General features: G+C 45.5%; 1 long non-coding RNA gene across 1 annotated transcript in view; it reads right to left on the reverse strand.

Annotated features, from left to right (window-relative positions):
- Positions 1–742: 742 nt before the first annotated feature.
- Positions 743–19,014, reverse strand: part of LOC121092841 — a 105,374-nt gene continuing 87,102 nt past the window's right edge. Inside the window, exons 2-3 of the long non-coding RNA XR_005829395.1 lie at positions 2,167–2,289; positions 743–844 (exon numbers count right to left, since the gene is read on the reverse strand). This is a non-coding gene — a long non-coding RNA (uncharacterized LOC121092841). The remainder of the gene's footprint in view (positions 845–2,166; positions 2,290–19,014) is intronic.

Genomic DNA, 19,014 nt, shown 5'->3' on the forward strand with positions numbered 1-19,014 from the left:
TGACTCAGACGAGGCTACTACCGAGGGATGCTGGGATTAACCAAAGCAGGAGCAAAAACACATGTGAAGAATAGATTCGCTGATTTTCACACTGGAGTTTGGTAGCAAGGAAAGAATTACAGCTACCTTTTGGAAAGTTTCCCCAAGGATCAAACCCAAACCTTCTGGCCCATACAAGGATCAGCCCCCTCAAGAAGACAGATTATATGGAAAACCTTACAACAAGGTTTAAAGACAATGAAACTCTACCTGTGTCAGTTCATTGACTCCTGATTTACACCAGGAAAAGTGAACAGATAGCCAAGGTAGTACTGGTTAATTATTAAATATATAATCAGTGTAACCATGCCCTCTAGAGGACTAAGTTTACCTTCATAGAGTCAAAACCAGCCCTTTGGTCTGAACATGGAAAATGTGGGGGAAAGGCGTTCTGGAGGTTTGTATTTTCCTTCCCATCTGAATCTAGATGTGAGTTGTGATTTCCTTGCCGGCACCATACTGTACAGTGGGTTGAACCAACCCCCCAAAATGGCACCGATAGGTGAGTTTTAACTTCTGTACCCACCTGGTGTCTCTGCCAAATGATTAATCCAGCTAATCCCCACCCAGAGACTGAAAGACTGATCTGAGGTCTTATCCTCTACTAAAGGGAATGTCACTTCTGTAGACATGGGACTGCTTTGCAAGGCCTGACCCAAATCAGCATGTTGAGTATTAAATAAACAGCTTTCATTTTCTTACCTCCTGCTTTCCACATCTTCCTTCCTTTTCTTTTTTCTGCATTCACTGGCAATTTCCCCAACTTTCCTTGGTCAGTGCGGTTTACATTCCCAGTTGGCTTGAGCTGCAAAAATGAGAGTGAAATCAATCTGCATGCAGTTTGTTTGCCATGGCTGTGATCACTCCAGTTCGATGGGATGCTGGTGGCAGGATCAGCTAGCTGTGTGTTCATGGGTACTTGGTGCAGGCTGCAACACGGTCCTGAAGGAGCCAATAAATGCTTGTGGAGTTAGGTCTGAAATGTTTTTGGCCTGGAATGTCCACATTTTGAGATCAGGAACCCACCGCTGTGAGCATGTGAGCCACATACCACCAGCTGTATGGGCAGCTACTTTGAAAAACAAAATCTGGAAAAGAACAGGGAAAGGGTCAAAGGTATGAGCTAATAGGAGGCAACAAAAAGGATATTCTCCCTCATCAGTTCAGTAGGTTTCTGCTGGTCAGGCTGGTCTATGCAGAACTCCAGTTATTCCCTTGGAAGTCCTGCAGACCTGCCTAGGGATGCACGGCTGGAGTGGTGGCCTTTGTTCAGGCTGTAGAGGGACAAGCACACAACAGGGAGCACTTGCTTTCTACCAGAGAGTATTTTGACATCTTTTCCGTGACACCTTAGCTTGTGTCTCAAGTTAGACTGCTCCCCAATGGTTTAAGGGACAAACATAATTAGAGTGCAGCTATATTTTAGTAGGTCTGTTGAGTAAACCCAAAATAGCTCAGACATGGGATTTTCAGATTCTGTACCATTAGCTTTGCTTTTCTCATTGAGCCACTGGGATGTTAGACACCGAATATACTATAGCTGTCAGACATTGGTTTTCAAATCCACTCTGGGGATGTTTTCTTTTTTCTTTTTCTTTTTTTTTTTTAAATCCCACTTTACTGTATTTTTTTTTCTTCTGACTTTTCTCCCAATACAAGCGTATGTGTTTTTTTCCTTGGTTACTTCCACTCTGCTGACCTGGTTTTTTGCCTTCCTTTGGAAATGTTTAGGTGTCTCGGCAATGGAGAGGATGAATCAGTGAACATACAGCGGGTCTGGGAAAACCCCGGCACAGAGGAGCGTGTGGGGAGCAGAGAGGATTGCAGAGCCTTTGGAAACAGCTCAGCAACAAAGGATGCTATCATTTTCCTTTTCTCTCTAAAATTTTATTAGCAGCCAGTAGTGCTGCCCCAAGCAGATACTGCCCTTGCTTTTAGTTCAGTAAGACCTTTGTGCCTGGTTTAGAGCAAAAAACTCAAAACATTTTACCGACAACTGAAAAATACACATAACATAGCACAAATTTTCCAGCAGTAGGAAGATCTTGGCATATTGGAAACTGAAGGATGATTTGTTGGGAAGGTGCAGACCTACCCTCACAGAGGTCTGAGCATGAAAGCGCTTACTTAGGTTTTAATTCATTCTCAGGAACAGCAACTGCCTCATCTCAGGGTTGTGTCTCCACGGTTCAGTGCTTGGTCACAGCCTACTGGAGATATGGCCATTTGCTTCAACAGCAACAAACACACCTGAGAAAGAGGCAGAGATCTGTAGATAGTTCCTTAACAGAAAAAAGAGGCCACTTCTGTCAAGTAAATTATATGATATAAAGGACATTGAAAATTTGTCACACAAATATCGAATAAATGCAGAACAATGTAACATCATGATCTAACTGGGTTTTCAAATTAACATTGAGTTGTAACCTTTAGATACTCTCCTTACTAAAGGTCAAGAGCAATATTCTATTTGTTATTCTTCTGTTTAAAGTGTCTTCCAGAGAAAAGAGTGAATGAACTGTAATTTAGGTGAAAAAAATTCCCCCCAAGCATTAAAAGTCCTGTGTCTTGGCCCTGGGGCAGGGATGCACATAATTTTAAACATTTTGAGTCATCCCACTGATTTCAGCCAGATTAGTCATATGCTCAGTCTAAGCACAGCGCTAAGTACAATGTGTGATCAGACTTTTCATTTCAAAGAAGAATAGATGGTTCATGCTGAGGTTTACAGAAGCTCCCCCCATTAAACCAATGACATATGCTTGTGCCCTGACCATTTGAAAAGTGCTTTATAAAATTGCATGTAGACTTATTGCAAACAAATACTTTTTCGCCTAGAATCAGTTGAATCTGAATCAAATGGGTGTGTTGAAATGAAGACTGAAAAACAAGAGTGAGTTGCGTAAACTGATAATACTACTATTAGGGTTGAGTAACATGCTAGACCTTTTTTTGAAAGCTGTAAATATTTTTCGAATTCTGAATATTTGATACAGCTACAGTGACTGACATTCTGGTTTACAGCATGAGTAAATCACATCATAAATAAAATTTAAAGGTAGTTAACAAAATAAGTCTTGATGTTAAATGGGTGAAATGTGGGTTCACCATTTGAAAATGTCATTCTTTGGTTTTGTAGTGTCCCTTAAAGACTAATCTAAAAGAAAATTAAATTAATCTCGTGCTCACCACCTTTAAATTGCAAAAGTGAATAACTTTCAGGACTTGCCAATTACTAGGGAAACTTCATAGCTGGATTATTCCCAAATTGCACACCCTTTATTTTAACCACTAAAGGCAAACACATGGTTTTGATGGATCGTAAAAGAACAGGTTGCTTTCTCAGTACTGAAAGAAGCTGTAATTACTTCCCTTGTTCGGTGACTTCCTGATTTACTTAGGTTGTTATGGGTGATACTATTCTGCTAAGGTAATTGGAGCTGCCGGAGTGAAGCTGATGACCTGAGGGAATGACCAGTGGCTTTTCAGTCTAGGTGACTTGCACCTAATGAGTAGAGTCGTGCTTCCCAGGAAACGAGGACACTATAACTGCCTTAAGTACTCGGTATGTGTACTTTAAAGGCTTACGTTTTGCAGTCCAAGCAAATTATGTCTCTGTATGACATTCAGAAACCAAACTAAGTTCCATATACAGATAAAATAAAGGTATTTTCTTCAGATAGAAATATAAGAAATGAGTCGTGCTGGGAAGGGGAGCTTCAGGTATTTCTTTAGACAAGCAAATGTCAACACATTAACACGAGGTAACCAACAGTTCCTGAAATCAGTCTTTTCTGTAACACAATAGATAATAAAACATGGTTGCAATGAGTGAAAATGGGTTATTTTACTATGAATTAAACTACTTGAGTTAGACGTGGAGCCACATAAGTTTTCAAAGGCTGGCACAGACTTAGGGAGGGCATCATTCCTGAGCCATCCTTGGAGAAGAGAGAGAAAGTTGCATGCAGTTAGACTCCCGAGGGAACTGGCCAACTCCTCAACAAATGTCCCTTCCATCCCCCAGCAGATGAGGCAGACAGCCACCCAACATCTTAGCACTGCTCCCTCGAAAAGGCATTTCTCTCAGCTGGCGAAGAGAATATCTCAGTTTAGCTATAACTGTTGCTTGGTTTGGTTTTTGCACATTTTTTCAGATACGTGTTGTATTACCTTTCTGTTCAGAAGGACAAACTTTGACTTGCTGCACGTTGTCTGAAATTGAGATACAAGATTTAAACCTGTGGTTCCTGATTCAAGGTATGCTAGATCTCACGTGTTTTGAAACTAGTGCTGGCTTGGCTTATTGTGCAATAGGCTAGCTGCTCCATGTAAACTGATGGGAAGAGGTAAAATCATCCAACTCTGAGGATAAGAGTCCTGTATCATGAATCATACATAGCTTTTCCCTTCAAGTCCCCTGTATAGTGTGGTGGATCCATCTCGGTATGAAATCTTTCAAGGGGTGTGGGTACACAGAGAAGTTATAGAGAGATAAACACAATTTACACCATTGTGTAAATTCAGTTTACAGCACTTCATAGCTGTCTGTTGCCCTAAGAAGAAAAGTTGATCTACTTTTACTCCAGGGGAAAAGCAAGCATGGACAAACACTGAGGAGTAGATGAGATGCTGATGGTTAACACCTAAAGCTAATCTCACGGTAGCTCAACCACATCCACAGATTCATAGTGTCTCCTAGAAGGTGACACATGTGAGTGTGCAAAGACAGCCCAAAACCTAGGTCTCTAGGACACTCAGCATCTATGGACTGATGTTAAAACACTGACCAGGAAAGAGTTTGGCTATGGGACCTCTTCAAAGTGGCCAGAAATGCTAACACTTAAACTATTAAAATCTTACAGCATCATAATTTCAGGAATTATTTCAAGTGACAACTTGCCTCTTAATGCAAGAGACTGCAGACAAGTACATTTACAGCTAAGATTCTTCAGCACCTGCAGGCACCAAGAGCAAGTCTCACATACGGTATCCAGATGTCCTGCACGGCTGGAAAAGGCACAGAGCACACAGCATCCTCCAGAAGTCACCATGGAGGGTGCTCCTTAGAGAGGCAGGTGGCCAGTTAATCATTGCAAAGGCTCAGTCCCCCATCTTTTCTTTCCCAAAGTCCAACTGAAAACCTATTCAAATCATTAGAAAACCTGGCCGTTTCTTTAAAGTATTCTAACAGTTTAAGCCTTCCTTGTGAAACACATGCAAATTACATTTCCAGTGGCTGGTATACAAATTGGATGCCAAAATACCATTATATAGCATTCTACCTGAAGCCCAGATCAAAATTAGCGATTGAGGACAGGCTTCATACCATAGGGAGCTCCAGGAGCCTTACTTAAGCTGATCAATTGAATAACATCACCATCAAGGACTTAAAAGATGATCTGAAGAACAAATTATTTTAATTCATTATGGATTCTGGAATAGCAGAAACAGAGGTACTACTGATGATACAGAAATAACATTTATGGAAGGCAGGAGTTAAAGCCGGAAACCTGAGCCTGAGCTTGGGAGGGCACATGTGCCTCTGAACACACACAGTCGAATGACAGGGGAAATCTACACAAGTGCTAATGCAGAAACAGATAATAAATTATAGTTTGCAATGCTGTGTGACAGGGAAGATTCCTATCTCTTAATTGGAGCAGATAAAATTTCTTTCTTGTGTGAGGTAAGAAGGCACATGCAGATACCCTGTTCACCTGGGACCTCTGCCATCAAGAATGGTTCCAAAGAATGTTTATTAATATGGTGATAGGCGCTTTATATATATAAATATATATGCCAGGGCCAACACCATACCTGACCTAGAGCACGTGCGAGCAAGTGCAGGGGACTCTGTCAGATAAGGTGCCATCCACATTCACTTCTTTAAAAAAAACTAGAGACCTCCATGATTTTAGATTGCTCAAACTCTCAGAGCTCATTCTCATCAAAGCTCCTGGCCTGGCCGGGGGCTGGGGAAGCAGATCTGTCCTGGTCTCCAGGATGGACTATGGGAAACTAGAGCTGTATATCAGCATCCTGCTGACATTTCACCTGAAAACACCCCCACATCCCCCCTTCTCAAGTCAAACAGCCTTATGGAACAGCAATGTCCAAACAGAATCTGGTGAGGACTGATACATCAGCCGCGTGGGTGAGTAGAATCATTTAGGTGGGAAAAGCCCTTTAAGATCACAGAGTCCAATCCATTAACCCAGCACAGTCAAGTCCACCACTAAACCATGTCCCTAAGCACCACATCTGTGTGTTTGTTTAAACACCTCCAGGGATGGTGATTCCACCACCACCCTGGGCAGCCTGTTCCAGGGCTTGACCACCCTTTCAGTGAAGAAATTTTTCCTAATAGCCAACCTAAACCTCCCCTGGTGCAACTTGAGGCCGTTTCCTCTTGTCCTGTCACTTGTTACCTGGAGAAGAGACCGACCCCCCCTGCCTACAGCCCCTGTCAGGCAGCTGTGGGGAGCGATAAGGTCCCCCCGGAGCCTTCTCCAGACTACCCCCCCAGTTCCCCCCGCCGCCCCTCCCAGCACTTGTGCCCCAGCCCCTTCCCCAGCCCCGTGCCCGGCTCTGGACACGCTCCAGCCCCTCCATGTCCCTCTGGCCGTGAGGCCGAGCACAGGGGTCGGGCACTGCCCTGGCCCTGCTGGCCACGCTGTCCCGGCTACGAGCCAGGGTGCTGCTGGCCTCCTTGGCCACCCGGGCACGCTGCTGGCTCCTGCCCAGCTGGCCACCAGCCCCCCCCAGCCCCTTCCCTCCGGGCAGTTCCCAGCCCCCTGCCCCAGCCCGCAGCGCTGGGGGGGCTGTTGTGCCCCCGGGGCAGGACCCGGCACTCGGCCTTGTTGAACCTCCTCCAGCTGGGCCGGGCTGCCCAGGTCCCTCTGCAGAGCCTCCTGCCCCCAGCACATCAGCTGTCCCCCAGCCTGGTGTCCCTGCAACCCGCCTGGGGGTGCGCCCCGTCCCCTCGCCCAGCCCCTCAGTAAAGATGTTCAAGGGACGGGCCCCGGCCCTGAGCCCTGGGAACCCCCCGAGTGCCCGGCGCCAGCGGGATGTGACTCCATTCCCCACCGCTCTCTGGCCCGGCCGCCCAGCCAGACGTGTGGATCCCAGCCATCCCCAGAGACTGGTGTGTGTCTAAGTGGTGTAGCAGGTCACGGACCATTTCTCCTTGGATTATGGGGGCTTCGTTCCACTCCCCATCCCTGTCACCCAGCTCAGGGGGCTGAGACCTTGAGAACAACTGGTCTTACTGTCAAAGGCTGAGGCAAATAAGTCATTAAGCACCTCAGCCTTGTCCTCATCCTTTATGCCTATGTTTCCCTCCACATCCAATAAAGGATGGAGATTCTCCTTAGCCCTCCTTTTGTTTCTAATGTATTTAGAAAAAAAATTTTAATGTCTTTTACAGCAGTAGCCAGGTTAAGCTCTAGCTGGGCTTTGGCCCTTCTAATTTTCTCCCTGCATAACCTCGTGACACCCTTGCAGCCCTCCCGAGCTGCCTGCCCCTTCTTCCAAGGATCATAAACTCTCCTTTTGTCCCCCAGTTCCAGCCAGAGCTCTCTGTTCATCCAGGCCGTCTGCCCCGCTGCTGGGCTTTCAGCTCATGGGCACAGCCTGCTCCTGAGCCTTGAAGTTTCCCTTCTTGAAGAATGTCCAGCCTTCCTGAACACCTTGGCCCCTCAGGACTGTCTCCCAAGGGACTCTGTCCACCAGACACCTAAACAGGCAAAGTCTGCCCTCAGGGAGGCCAAGGCAGAAGTTCTGCTGACCCCCCTCCTTCTCCAAGAAGCAAAAACTTTTACTGTTTTGTGATCCTGGCCTCCAGCCTTCACATCACCCCCAAGTCCTTCTCTGTTCACAAACAACGAGTCCAGTGGGTGTCTCCCCCAGCCAGCTCATTCACCAGCCGTGTTGGGCAGTTCTCTTCCACACACACTGCAGGAACCTCCCGGACTGTCCCCTCTCTGCTGTGCTGTATTTCCAGCAGACATCTGGTAAGTTGGGTGCCCCCCGAGAACAAGGGCTAGCGACTGTGAGTCTTCTCCCGGCTGCTTATGGAGTGTTTCATCTGCCTCTTCATCCTGGTTGGGTGGTCTACAACAGACTCCCACCACGCTATCTGCCTTGTTTGCCTTCCCGCCACTTCTTACCCATAATCACTCAACCCTGTAGTCACCATCATTAAGCTCTAGGCAATCAAAAGGCTCTCTAAGATACAGGGCTACCCACCGCCTCTCCTTCCTTGTCTATCCCTTCCAAAGAGCTTGTAGCCATCCATTGCAGCCCTCCACTTGTGCGAGTCATCCCACCACATTTCCATGAGTAATTAGTGACCTTAAAGGATAAGTGGGGCATTTTCGGACTATCTCATCCAGTTGCTGTAGAATTAACAGCTGAATTTATGAGCTCACGTGGTCAGCTGTGTCAAAAGCTACTGGAAAATCATACTAGGTAAGCAGTTACTGGGAATCTTTGTGGCTTTCAAGGAGACAACCACCACCAGCCAGGCCAGCTGGGACTCAGGCTGTGCCAAGAAGAGGCATGGCACTGGCCAGGAATGATGCAGTCTGAGGCCTCCAGGACACACAGAGGTTTGCCATGGGGTCCTCCTCCCTTTTACAAACCTCCCTGAAGGAAAAGGCACTGATAGGCAGCATCCCTGGGGGAGTTCCTGAGTGAGGGAACAGATGCTCTCTGCTTCTCTGCCCACCTCCCCTCCAAAATAATCTGACATGCCCAGAAAGTGGAATATGGGAGATTATGATTAATGGCTTTGTTTACTCTTTTGTGAGATGTTATAACAGGCAAGGAGATAACGTTGTTGAAATACAGATCTGTCATAAAAATAAGCAAACAAAAATGCAAGTAAAACAAAACAGTCTTCACATCTTAACTTTCCAGATGTACGTTTCTGAGTTCCCACTTGGGTTGTTATTATTATTATTACTACTATTACTATAATAATAGGATTCCCAGTCATGGAGCAGAACCAGCACACGTATAGAAATGTTAAGACTGGAGACAAGAGGTGTGTGCAGCCAGCCAGGGGAGCAGATGTTGTCTCGACTGCTTTTTTCAGTGTGCTGAGCACTCGTAACCACCATGTCCACGGGGGAGCCCAGCAAGACAGGCAAGTTGGCGAGAGACCTCACCTAACAGAAGGGACTCCAAATCCTTTTATAGTCACAGATTATGAAACTATCGGCCACAGTTGTTAGAAAGGAGGAGGGGGAGGAGGCTCAGGAGCAGCCTTAAATCTCTTTAAGAAACAGCCTATCCCTCTATTGCTTTGCCTTCAAACATGGGTTTAAGCTGCAAGATTTGGAACCAGGCTCAGATGGTTTGGGGTTCAACCTTCCCCCAAACCCTGGATCAGTTTGTATTTAGGGATTTGGCCTCTGTTTGTCAATGCAAGAAGGGCTAGCTGCAGACCTTGGATCTAAATTCAACCCTTTCCAAACTTACCAGGGAATGCTTCGACCCATCTCTATTTGTCTTGGGTAGGGGAGTCACTCTGATGCTATCTGCAGTGGAACTTTCCATTAGCAACAACATGAGAGACAAAGAGCTCATGTTCTGACCTTTATAAAACTATTCCTTAACAAAATTTGCTCAAGTAAAGAATCCACAATCCTCTTTGGTTTTACTCATTTAATTGATACGGACATAAAATATTTTGCGTTGTTTTAATAATAGTTTGGGTTTCTGCTATTTAAAAAAAAAGTTCATTTCTCTGAACATATTTTTAGCAAAAATATTTTGCTTGAACTTTTTTCCTCTGCCTTCAAAGGCTGCTGCACAGTTCTGGGGTGCTAAATACTAAACTCACATTCTACCACTCCATCTCCTCCCATTTGGATGGTAATCACAGGATCTTGATGCCAAATTCTGGAAGATATTTTTTCCAGCAGCAGCATCTGGCTTCTTGGCAGACCCCGCGAGCAGTTGTGTTGGCAGCAGTGGGAGCTGCTTGAGTCTGTCATGTGTTTAGGCTGCTGCAGAGCTGTCTGAACCGCCTTGTTGCCTTAGACAGTATGTTCTCTTGACTTCCATTTAATTTTGATAAATTTGTACTTTCTGTTGTCCGCCTGGTAACGAAGCTCTGTCGATCCCGAAAGGATCTATATATAGTTTCTCTAATCAAGAATAATAACGGATGTTTGTGGAGCACTTTTCAGCCCACCAGACCCCAGCTCCTGCTCAGCAGACAAAAACTACTCCGTGACCTCTGCAGAGGGATCATTTTGCACACCGCTGAACTGCAGCCACCTCTAGAAGGGATCACGGGAGCCACTGAACTCGCAGGAGACCCTCGAGGTCCAGGCGCTCTCTCCACTGTCCTGCCACATGCCAGGAACACTCTGACTAATGCTTGTCACGGGAAGACCAAGACTCCAGCCTGCAAACTGACTCACAGAGCTCATTAGAGGAGCCCCCTTTTGCCTCCTGAGTACCTTAAATTCTGTATTCTGGTGAAGGCACACCAGGAGGGATCTGCCACTTCTGCTTTACAGACTGGCAGTGGAATAACTTTGAACTTGACTTCCTTTCAGGCTAAATGAAGATAGCAGTAAGGAATGGATTTATTTCCTACAATGCAAATACTTAAACATAATTCCTGGCTCTGGGGAAAGCTGCATATGAAAAAAAGAAAACTCTGCTTAGCTGTATATTCCCTTGTTAAACTTGAATTTCTTTCTTGATTTCATCTACTGGAAAACCCACCAGGGTGCTCATACAGCTCTCTGGGCTGTGATTCAGTGCAAGACTTTGCCCTCCCATTCCCATTGCTGGAAATCACTGTTTTAGGAGACATTTTTCTTTAGATATGCACTTCTCTTCCTGAGGCTCAAAATGTCCCTGAGGCTCAAAATTGCTTTGATTCAAAAGATCAGTATTTTGTTGAGGTAATACATTTTAACATTTATTCCAAAAGATTACTAGCCATCCTTGCTTAGCTCTAGGAACCCAGATGTCTCTCTGCATGGCCAGAGCACAAATAGAACCTGCTAACACCTTCCCAGCATGGAGAAGGCCACTCCAAATCAGAAAGGTGGGGCTCTGTTTTACCCAAACATATGAAAATAATAATAATAATCTGGGTCATTCATTATGCCAGGTCTTGGACAAGACTATAGAAGGATCTGGTGAGTCCTGATCTCAGAGGACCTAGTGTGTCTGGCTTGATGACCCGAGGCTTCAGCTCTAAGGAGTAACAACACTCCATGACCCCCACTGTAGGATGTTAGGATAGGACATGCAGTTGACATGCAACTGGAAGTTGTAATTTAGACATTTTCCCTTAATGTTATTATTTATCCAAGATCTCTAATTAAGTACCTGAAATCTTTAGAAAAGTACTCTTTCATTGATCTAAGAGAAATTTGGTTTTAAGTTGAAAGTAGCTTTTCTGAGAGCTGGGTGTCCCCTGAAGATTCTCCCCTTAATGGAATGTGTTAGAGCAGCCACTGCAGTCTTCAGTTACACCTAGCAGACTCACACCTTCTCCTACAGCTGTCTGCAGGAGTAAGGGCCAGAATCACCAAACATCCAAGCATATCCAAACCCCTCTTCCCTGTATTTCCAAGGATCTCACAGCATCCTTGAGAGGTACAATCAGGAGACATGTAAAATGGCAGCACACTTGACTTAGGATTCACAGGGTATCTGTGGCAGCAAAAAGACACACGACAGGTCCCCTGATGCTTCAGTGAGGGCCTTCACCACTGAGCCATCCCTCCTGTACCACTGCAGCACACACAGCACTCATCTATTGAGGGCTTCTCCCTTCTCCCTGCTCCCATTACAACACTTCTGCAAGTACCATAGTGACCACATGGACGTCTGCTGGAGAAATTACTGAATAAAGATGAGTTAGCACTTCAAGGTTTCATAGCCTCAAATAATTTGAAATAAAGATCCTTCCAGACACTTGCTGAAAGCAGCACAAAGACAGATCCTGCTGTACCTGGGGACGCTGAGCCACAGCCGCTCTGGAACCACAGGATCACAGAGATGAAAGTCAGCTTCAGTAAATCAAGCAGTCTGTTCTCCTACACTGCTATAAAATGATCCCTACAGGAATTAAGCTGAGACCTAGCTGTACAGAGGATTATTACTGCAGGTCATGGTGGGGTATCCCAAAGATTTATTTTTGTAATGGGGTTTAACTACACTGGACATAGCTCTCGGTTGCTGGAACCAACAACTTGCCAGATTGTGCAATAATTTTGTTTTGGTTACATGTGTAAGCCACCCTACAAACCTGCTGCCACCGGCGTGGTGGTGAGGGGGCAGCACTGCAAGTCAGAGGCTTGAACCACCCCCAGTTCCTGTGTGAAGTGGGCAGGTGAGGACCCGTGAGCTGTTTGCTGTTCCAGCAACAGACCTGATGGATTCAATGGTATTAGCAAAGAGCAGTCTCTTGGATGCTTGAAGGGAAAGGGACTCTTCCCGCAAGTCCCTGTTGGCATGATGTAGCAGCCTCTGAGTAACCAGCCCTCTCTGCCCAGGATCCAACCATGCAGTTACATGTCTTCGCCTGGGCTGCCTCTCCTGCCTGCACCTCCCTGGCCAACCTGGGCCTGACAGGGGAGGGCCATGTGTAGTCATCTCCTCTCTAAGATGTGTCTGCAAGCCCTTTGATGTTAACGGTCAACTGAGAAGCTGAAATTAAGAGGTCAGAGGTGTGAGAGCACTGTCTGGTCAAGGATCGTATCAGGGGGATCTCTGCCTTGATGCTCCTCAGGAGAAATACTGTGGCCCAGCACGTGGTGAGAGTATCTGTCTCCAAAATTCCCTACAAAACTCATGCTACTCCAAGCCCAAAGCTGATTTCTATACAGAGACATTTGAAAAGCTACTTGAGGTTTGACAGAGTGTTTAAGAAGAAAACAAAACAAGAGTTTGGAAAGGACTTGCATTGTTTATTTATTAAGTCTGAATTGGGAACTAATTTTGTTTCCCCTGCTTTTATATTCCATTCTGCAGCTTTGGCGTGATTAAGGGATTTGTGTGACTATCTCCAAAAGATCAGAATCACATAAAATTTAGGAACAAGTTTGTTCTTGTTTATTTACCAGTTCAATTCACCATCCCTAATTTTTTAGCACTTGCTGAGATATGACTATATCCAAAATTATAAATCTGGACATTTCAGAAATATGTCTGAAAGAGAACCCTGACTCACACTTACTTCCAGGCAGTTTTGCTGACATACGGATTCAGAGACCTGATCAGGTTTCAAACTTTTTCAGTTCTTTTTCTAAGATCGGCATACATGCCAGACGTTTTGTGATTCACTCATCACTAATAAACAATCATTTTACTATTGCAAAACCTCATTCGACTGCTATTTCCAATACGTATCAGAAATGCTGCTTTAATAAACTCAATTCAAGCGTTTCGTCTGAATTCACAGGAGTTACCCCAGGGGTGATTTTGGATCAATGTATTTAATTTGTTTTGTGGGACGGCGGAACATTCCTTCCTCATATATGCGGTTTATTTGTGTCTATGCATTTTGCAAAGGAGAATATAAGTCATTTAAGGAGTCAGCTTAGGAAATGTAAGGAACCACTTTAAGAAATTAGGGAGATGGATTATTTGGAAGGGTTCCTTTAAGCCCCAACACAAACTATTTTGTTGAAAACTTTATGAAGAACTAGCCCATGCAACATCTCAACATATTCCCAGAAATTCCAGAAATGTTTAATCAGATATTTAGAATTTCCAGTATTAACCAGAAGTGCTGCCAGTGGAAAGTTGGACTTCTAGCATTAGACTTTTGTCTTATTAAGGCAGGTTTGCTTGTTGGTAAAAGGTGTTACTTCCCGGAATTTTATTATGGAAGGGATGGAAAAGTAATGGCTCATGGTAGTTGTGGATTTTATAGATAGCCAGAGTTATAAGCAAATCCCAAGACGTACAGTTTGTTTTTACTTAACAACAGAAAAGTGCAGAGATAAGGTTCTAAAAGGAACTCGAGGGATTCCCATTGAGCCTGGACATTACTGACACAGGCCTCTCCAAATGTCTTTTGAAAATTCCAGTTTAAAACTCAGTATTCAAAATGCCTTCCGTGAAGCAACTGGGTCTAGTCTGATAAACTTGCTAAGAGCTATAGAGGACTGAATGCTCTCAACTGCCTTTTTTCATTTGGGAGCGAAGCAAGGTCAACCCTTCCCAAGAGCTGCTTAACCACTGGCAGGATTAGGTGTTTGGACAAGAAATGGCTTTGCAATTCAGGTCTCGCCTGGAGAGGAGAAGGGGAAAGAACCTAGGTGAAATCTTCACTCCATCGACATTAATCAGTAACCTCCTGTGCCTTCAACAGGACCAAGGTTTTGTGCAAATATCTACATATTTCATAACCTCAGAAACTGCCTGAGCTCCTTTCATGCAGTTGACACAGATTCAAGGTTGAAGTTTTCTTACTTAGCCGGGTGGGTTCACTCCTTCCCACTCAGTCAGTTCTTTGGGTCACCATATATTCCTGGCAAATTGAGGGAAAAGTCTTTCTGGATACTTCTAAGAATCCCAGCATCTTTTTAAGCAAGACTGAATTATTCTGGCAATGCAGCTTTCTGTATGTATGTTCAGAAATGGCTCAGAGCAATAAATGAAACACAAATATAGGACAGGCAGGCAGTTATTACCCATAAATACAAACAATGTATCTGATCTCTCTCTTTCCTATCTGTACTGTAATCAGCTGGTATTATAGCTTTGCTATGAAGTTTTACCGAGATATAAAATAGGTCATGACTGAGGGATGTAAGACAAGGACAAAAGGATGCTGGAAACCAAAAAGGCACAAGCAGACAAACAGACCCCTTTGGAAATGTAATCACTATCATCACACACATTTTTTATATCGTGCTTTTCATGTGATGATCCCTGAAGGCATTAGATCCCCTCGTGGTACAAATCAACACAGCTTCATGGAATTCACACCGACTCAGCTCAGAGACCTGACCCATGTCATTTTCCTCTGCTCTACCAGTCCCCAGTTTTGGCTCTGTCCTACCTCCAGAAACAGAAGTATCCAAGACTGTCACCACAGCTGAAAACATTTCTCTAGCTGAACATCTGCCCAAAGCCCTGGTATGGCCATGTCCATCAACAGGGCAGAGCAGGGGGTGGCTGTGACTCCCCCCTGGAGACTGTCCCAGATGCAGTGTCAGCCCCCACCAGCAGCCCCGAGCACGTGCCCGTGACAGCCAACCCTGCCCTGCCCTGCACAGTGACTGCAGCTACAGCTCCGAAAGAGCAAAAGCAGGCAGGGACAAGTGCTTTTTAGATATTCACAAACATCCCCAGGCTACCCCTGGTTAGCAGGAACACTTTCAGGCAACAAAGCCCAGGCCAGCGCTTCCCAGGAGGCAAGGTGTGAAGGTACTCAGTACCTGTCCCACACGTTGGGGTGTGCATCCAGCCCATGATGAGCTGAGAGTATCATCCCCGGAGTTTTCCAGAAAACAGTGAGCTCCCTGCACAGCGCTGCGAGCTTGCCCCAGACAGACAGCATGAAAATGGAGAGCCTAAATTAAAGTCTCTGGTCACTGGGAGAGATTGTGATTGTATAGCAGCTAATTAACAAGAATTTTGATGTGTCCTGCCTGCAACCCATGCTGTCATGAGACATGAAGCAAAAGATACTTCTTGAAGGCCAACCCAGAACTACATTCCCACTCACCTCATGCTACTTTCCCTCCCCAGTCTGGGCTGCCAGTCCTGGAGCCCTTGGAAATCAGGAGATCCTAACAAAACTAGTTCAAATAGATTACTCAAGTAGTTTCCACAGAAGGTAATGAGGAAATTAGGAGGCAACCTGTTATCTTTTCACTAAAGTGTCCTTTACCTGCTATATTATAGGCTATGAACATCTCAGCTGAGATTTCTTTAAGTATTAATCTAACCTTTTGTAAACAAAGTTTATCTGGTGTGAACCATCAGCCAACCAAAGTTCACACCATTGAACACAGAGACCAACAGCCCCACAACCAGAACAGCAAGACAGATTATTCAGATAAAGGACAAAAATGCATCACAAAATGTTTCTGTGTTTTGCTAACTAAAGCTTCTATTGCTGATGGCTGAGAATCTCATTAAGGCTTAGATAGGGAGCAGTTGGCTTACAATACCTGCAAATTATTCTTTGATAAAGCAGTATGGTTTAGACCTTCTGATGCCCCCTTGTTAGCAATTATTTTTTCCCATTTTTACTCCACCTATTACTATGCATAGTCCATTTATTCAGAAAGGCACCTATCACTCGGTGCTTGTCTGGAAAGACTGTGCAGGAAGGTACAGAGCTGTTTTGCTGATTTCTCTCTCAGCTGAACCCTTAGGTGTCCAGGGTCCCATATTATGGACATGAAAAGCTGTGTGAAAAAGGCTTGAGAGACAGGGACAGGATGCTTGCTTGATATCTGGAGGGGCAATTTTCTCTTCTGTCTTTGTTATGAAAAGAGGAATGTTTGGACAATATATAATAAAGCATAACTGAAAAAGATCTGGCCTCTTGAATGCCACCGTGGCTGCTTATCTGGGCAAGAGCCCTGGGACAGACTTTTAGTTTGCACAAAATCCTCGCCTACGTGCCCTTCACTTTTGGCCACCAGATCGAAGCAAACAGCTCTGCAGTGTGGAGCCACAGTGACAAACATGCATCACAAGGTAACATATGGCACTGAAGCAGAGAAGTCTCTCACTCCCTGGAGATGAAAGATCTGCAGAAGAACATGGGCATATATGTAGAAATTAAGACTTCTTTTTTAAAAAATAGTTTAGTTGAAAGTAGGGAAAAAATATTCTCGTGGTAACCTGTTCATAGGCACTGGCTAATTTAGCATTAAATCACATACTCTCCCTTGGCACTGGTGCAGAGGAAGGTATTTCCTGAACAGTTCATTTCAAGTTTCGTTCATAGGTACCGTCTAAAATTAGATCCACCACTTTCATTCAGGTCCAAAGCGTTTGCCTAGTGTAACATTTTTTAGAAACTGAAACTCAGTTAAATCTGCTCTATCATCTGCACTATTCCCATGAGCTGGCTGAGGGCTGCAAGTCCCACCAAGCGAAGCACGAGGGCTAGGCTGGCAGCAGAGGCTCGTAAACCTGTGGCTAAATGCAAAGTACCTGTTTTTATGGATGATTGCAAACTCCGAAAAGAAACAAACACTTCCTTTGCCTCTGGACAAAGCACATCCTGTGCCACAGAGACAAACAAATAAATGTTTAGTGGCCAAAGTCTTGCCTGGGTGCCAGGCTCTGACGGTGGCACGCTGAAACATGGCCAGAGGATGCTCTTGCCTTCACAACATGGAGCTGTGAGCTTCAGGAAGCACTGAATTTACATGTCCCCAGACGTCTTGCTGCGGATTATCTGGTTTGCCAGTTGAAGCAAACAGCAAAATCCCTTAGAGGGAAGGGCCTCACCAACAAACTGCACAGCAGCTTGTTTTTATTTTGATCCCAGCTCATTAACTTAATTCACGGCCTTCAAGCTTGCAGGTGATTTTTCTTTCAGAGTCTATCACATGGGTGTGAGTGGCAACGTCCTCTGGACACGTTCCTCTTCCCGCAGTAAGGCAGGCTGGTATGGGTAAGCCCGGTAGCTGTGGGTGGCCTCGTGTGAACCGGAGAGCTCAGTGCAGTTCTGGATGTGGATTTCCTCATGCCAGGCAGTGTCTTCCTGCCTGCCACATCACGGAAAGGAAGAGCTAAAACCTGGGTCCTTCAAAGCTATGTTGGTGCCCCCAGAGAGCTAAGCCCCCAAGCCCCTTTAATGCTGGGGCTTTAAAGGCTCCTGCTGTTATCACCCTAGCGTGAACGTGGGTCAGTGAAACCCAGCCACCGAAGGCGGGCGATACAGAATGCCTATCGCTCAGAATCTCAGTAACATCACCAGTAATGCAAAAAGATAACACCAAGGTGTTTCAACCCCCTGCCCAGGAGAGCTGTGCCCTGACACATGCAGCCAAAGCTCACTGAGGGAGAAACACGCTCCAAGGTCCAGACACCGCTAAAGACCCTGACGGCCGCCGGGAGCACAAGGCACAAACTGCTGGCAAGAGAACAGCAAACAGATGTTTTTTGGCAAAATCCAAGAAAGCGAGCAAGCTGCCTATTTTTAGCACTTGTTAATTGTTTTAAAATCCATCTGGCAACAGCTGCTGAATAATTTAGCATTTTGACCCATATGTCTGAAGCAATAAGTAACATAATCCCTTGCAATGGCCGACTCCGAGAGGTATGGTGGTGGGAAGCACAAGCGTTTCAGCTAGTACGCCACAGCCTCCCCGAGCTCCCTGCAGGGTGGAGACCGCACAGAGGGAAAGGTCCCCCTGAGCACCCAGGGCTGGATTCCCCTCACCTGACCCCTGTCACCTAAAAGTGAGGCAAGTAGTCAAGCCAGCTGGTGAGGCTCGTCCAGAGGACGTGGAGACAGAGGTGCTTCCAGTGGAGGGTTCATGCTACCTGCTGTGAACACCTCTGAGGATGGGAGACTTGTCTGTGGATCCGCTCTCTTAACAGATAAGAGAGGGAGCCAAAATTATTAGTGCAGATCAGAAGCTTAAAAGTTTAGCTGATCAAAAGTCATTTGAGGTTTTTGACTCGAATCTTAGGTCAAAGCCCTCAATATCGGCTCCAAAGCACACCGGAATGGGATGTTCCTGGGGAAATCCCAAAGCCAGACCGGACAGAGCACACAAGGATAAGACGTAAGGCATTATTCCTGCTCATACACTCAGGATCTTCCAAACCACAGACTTGGGAAAGGTGCAGCCCGCGGTGTGGCTGGCCTCGGGAGCCTTGCCGTGCGTCACACCAGGACTCCTGCCCTGGCTTTGTGTGGGTATTCAGGCACCAATTGGACACAGTCAAGTGTCTGCTTTTGGGGGAATGTGTTTCTCTCGCATTTAACTTCAGATCTGAAAAGCATTCGCC

This window comes from Falco naumanni, chromosome 8 (assembly GCF_017639655.2).
Source record: "Falco naumanni isolate bFalNau1 chromosome 8, bFalNau1.pat, whole genome shotgun sequence".
NCBI lineage: Eukaryota > Metazoa > Chordata > Aves > Falconiformes > Falconidae > Falco > Falco naumanni.